We start from the raw sequence: 4,700 nt of genomic DNA, 5'->3' as shown, positions 1-4,700 counted from the left end.
ATTACATTTTAAAATATGTGGCGTTCATGGCTCTCTCAGCCAAAAAGTTTCCTGACCCCTGGTCTAAGAGAGGTGGGTTTAAATCTTGGCAGTGAAGCTTCCTGGCTGAGACACAGATGTCAGACAGGTCACTGAATGCCCTGCCTCACTCACACACCTGTGTAACGAACAAGGTGCTGATGCACTTTGCAGGACTGAACACATGTATATAGGTGCTTGATACAAGGTAACAACTATGCTTAGCAAGAAGTTGTCATCTTCAGAATACAATGCAGAATTGTTAAATGCCAACTACAAAATTGGCACCTTTTTGGCAAATAATTTAGATTGCAAATAATTTACCAACTAGAGGTAAGCATCTGTACTTGTGACGAGATCTGAGGAATAGAAAAGGTCAGGCTGCCCTTGAGGATCTAGCTGAGGTTGGTTTAAGTCAGTGGTTCTCAAACTTTTTGAAGTCAGGGCGCATTTAAAATCCTACAAATAATTGTAGGCGCACTATATACAAATTTCTGAGAAATATGTTACAATAATTAAGTCAAATATTAAAGAAAAAATATAAAGTCCAAGTGTGCTTTTATGGTAATTAAATGAAATAAATATGACAAAATTAAATTTATTCTGACATTAAAAAACATTTTTATGTTATATTTTTTGAGCTATGCTTTTTAGAATTCGTAAAAAAGAGAGGTTAAAAAAATTTAAAAATGACAAAGAAGTTAGCTTTTTATATATATAGATACATTCTTAGTAAGATTTAGTAAATTTGGCAGGTCCAGGAGCAAATGTGTTTTCTCATTCTTGTGTTTATGAGAAACATGAGCCTGATGTGTCCCTAGCAATTTATTCAATGTTTCCCTCTCCTTCCTTCCCCACTGTGCTGCGGTACTTGCTGTCGCAGAGGTTATGGGTGACATTCCTATTGCCAAAGCCAGGGTTCAGCTTTATCTTCAGCAAACTCTCATTTCCTCGTCAATACATTGAAGAATTCCTCTCTTTTTACTCTTAATTGTGTTGAGGGTAGAAAATCCTAATTCACATAACTAGAATGTTGAATATTGTAGTAAAATGTTCAAAGCTTTTTTAGATATTACCACATATTCTTCTTTTATAGAAATCCAAAAGGCTTCAAGAGACAATTCCTTATGTTTAATCATCAATCCAAAACCCCCACCATACATATCATCTTAACTTTACACCAAACGAAGGATAGAAGAAACTTGCCTCCAGTCTTTCCGGGGAACATGGGGGGTAGTGTAAACAATCCAGCACCACAGCTTAACAGCCTTTTGCAACCTAATCAGGCAAGTGAGGTGGGGGTTGGGCAGACTGTCAGCTTACAAGCAATTCCCCACACCTCTGTCCCCCAAAAATCTAAACTCCAAAAACCCTGTTGGTTTTTTGGTCCTCAACAGGCCCATATTTCTCTGGAATACCATAGGGTGCACCTGGAAATCTTCTAGGGCGCACCAGTGCACCTTGGTGCACACTTTGAGAACCACTGGTTTAAGGTATCGATTGTTTTAGTTCAATGTATGCATGTTACCTGGGACTGGCAATCACCCTAAGCCCTGACCTACCAGCTTCTGAATGCTTAAGTTTTCCAAAACACAGATTCATGTGCAGTCATACCCTGGGTCCCTTTATCTGTCTCTTGGGTCTGGCTGTGCCCACCCTACCCATGGTCATCTCCTGTGCTCTAACAGCAGCTCTTAAGCCCTTGCCCTCCTCACTCTACTTCCCTCTCCTTCCTTCCCCACTGTGCTGCGGTACTTGCTGTCGCAGAGGTTACGGGTGACATTCCTATTGCCAAAGCCAGGGTTCAGCTTTATCTTCCTGTACTTCGATCTATTAATCATCACCCTCTCTATGTCTCCAGAAGCCTTTCTTTTTATCTATAAACATGCTCCAATCTTTGGTAGCCTGAAAAATAATAAAAATTTAATAAACTTGAGCTCATGTTACTCCATGTCATTGGCTCAGGTCCTGAGACACTGCTTTGTAAAGGTCACCAATGACCTATTACTTGTTAGTCGATAGCTCTCTGTTGCACTTGACATTCTTGGTGACTTCCTCCTTCCTGAAACTCTCTGTTCCCTCATCTGCTGCCACTTCCTGCTGTACACATCATGATAGTTAAAAGGAATGAATACACACACACACACACACACACACACACACACACACACAACTAGGGTTTGTTTCTTAACTTCAGGTCTTTGCTCTGGCCAAAATTGCACCACCACCATCACCAGAAGCTCCCTCCTCATTCTAGTCCTCACCTCCAATGCCCAGCCCTGACTTGTCACCCTCCAGGTCCTCCTGCTCCCCACATTAACTTTCACTTATCCTTGAAGACCCCTCTCAGGCCCAACTTCCCCAGGAATCCCCCCTGAACATCCTTCTGCCACCAAAGTTGGGTTAGGTGCTCCTTCCTGGTGGTTACTTAACACTCACGTCCTTCTCGCACCTTATTCTAATGCTGACTCCCCAAAATGACCATGGGCTCTCTGGTATAACTATCAGAGTCATTTCTTCTCTGAGTTTCTAGCACTTGATGTGGTGCCAGATACATAGTAAGAACTCAATAAATGTTTATTAAATAACCAATTAATTAATATCAACACCTTTCTATAGCCCCTGAGTCTTAAGTAGCAAGGTACAGGGCAAACAAACTCCCAGGGAGTCATGAGGTCAGAAAGAAATCAGAAGCAAGAGGGGAAATGCATAAGGTCTGACAATGTGTGTGGTCAGGGAGTTGGGAAAGATAGGGAGTTTCGTAGGAGTAAGAGGGGCTGTCAGGAAAAGAAACTCAAAGTGGAGAGGCAGTGCCCATAGAAAGGCTGGCTACACCTTCTTCTAAGTTCTTCTTTCATAGGGTCTCTCAAAATTGATAGCTAAGAGAAATGCAGGAGAAATGTAAGGAAAAGTACATTCCTTCTTGCTTCTTTCTAAAAAAAGCAGTTACAAGTATCTTTGCTTGAAAACTTCCAGATACATGCTATTTGTTTCTTACAGATACATACTACTTGTTTTTATGCTAGAAAAATGAGAAAGGAAAATAGAATTTATTTTTCAAAAGCTTAAAAAAAATCTAGTACTTTCTTTCAGGATGACAGGCATATTTTATTATTGGCTGTGGGCATCTCCTTTGTAAGCCAACTATCACACCATCAAGCACAGCACCCAAGAATTTCTGGATTTTTAGTATCTTTGTTATTGCCTTTGACTCTCAAGCTAGTAATTATTAACAGAGATATAACATTCCTAGATCCAATCATCACTTAACAAGTAAGAAGCATTGCTCATTAGTACTAACAATTAAGTTTTTCTTTTTCTTTTTCTAATATTAACAATTAAGTTTTTAAAAATCAGAATCTTTGCCTGACCTGTGGTGGCGCAGTGGATAAAGCATCAACCTGGAAACCCTGAGGTTGCCGGTTCAAAAACCTGGGCTTGCCTGGTCAAGGCACAAATGGGAGTTGATGCTTCCTGTTCCTCCCCCCTTCTCTCTCTCTCTCCCCTCTCTATAATGAATAAATAAATTAAAAAAAATTAGAATCTTTATCTTTTTAAAAAATAAATAAGACATTGATGCAGTTCAAAATTCAAGAGATTCAAAACAGCATACAATAAAAATTATTTTTTCTACTCTGTTCTTTCGGAGATCTTCTGGTTATACAAAAAAAATACATACCCACATATACTTTCCCTCACTGCTTTCTTTTGCCATATCCATCTGATCTTGTACCTTGTTTTTTTTTTATTAGACAATCTATTTTTAAAATTGTTATTTTTGTGACAGAGACAGAGAGAGAGAGAGACAAAGGGAGGGACAGAGGGAGGGACAGATAGGGACAGACAGGAAGGGAAAGAGATGAGAAACATGAATTCTTCATTGCAGCCCCTTAGTTGTTTATTGATTGCTTTCTCATATGTGACTTGACTAGGGGGCTACAGCAAAGTGAGTGACCCCTTGCTTAAGCCAGCAATCCCACGCTCAAGCTGGATGAGCCTGCTCTCAAGCTGGCAACCTCGGGGTTTTGAACCTGGGTCCTCTGCATCCCAGTCTGATGCTCTATCCACTGCACTACCCCCTGGTCAGGCAGGCAATTTATTTTTGAAAGTGCTCCACATCAGTATGTAAAAGAACTTTCTCATTTTATTTGTTATATTACATAGATACACCATGATTTGTCCAACCAATTTCTTACTAATAGATATAGATGTTGCTTCCAATATTTTGATGTTCAAACAGTGCTGTAATAAATAACTTTTCCATACATCACTTTGTACTTATGTCAGAATATCTGTAGCATAAATTCCTAGAAGTGGATTAGCTCAGCCAAAGTGTATGTTCATTTGGAATTTTGTTAGTTATTGCCAATGTTCTCTGTGGGAAAGGATTGTTGAATCAACTGACCCTCCCACCAGCTTCCTTATATCTCTACCGAGAGTATCAGCTGACTTTCTAGGCTTTGCCAATTTGGAAGGTGATGAGTGAAATCTCAATGTGCTTCTAACATCTATTTTTCTTGTTATGAGTATACTAGAACCTTTTTTTTTTATTATTTTTTATTTTTTTATTTTATCCATTCATTTTAGAGAGGAGAGGGAGAGAGAAACAGAGAGAGACAGGGGGGAGGAGCTGGAAGCATCAACTCCAATATGTGCCTTGACCAGGCAAGCCCAGGGTTTCG

This window comes from Saccopteryx leptura, chromosome 3 (assembly GCF_036850995.1).
Source record: "Saccopteryx leptura isolate mSacLep1 chromosome 3, mSacLep1_pri_phased_curated, whole genome shotgun sequence".
Classification (NCBI taxonomy): Eukaryota; Metazoa; Chordata; class Mammalia; order Chiroptera; family Emballonuridae; genus Saccopteryx; species Saccopteryx leptura.
Note: the sequence above shows the minus strand (reverse complement) of the source record.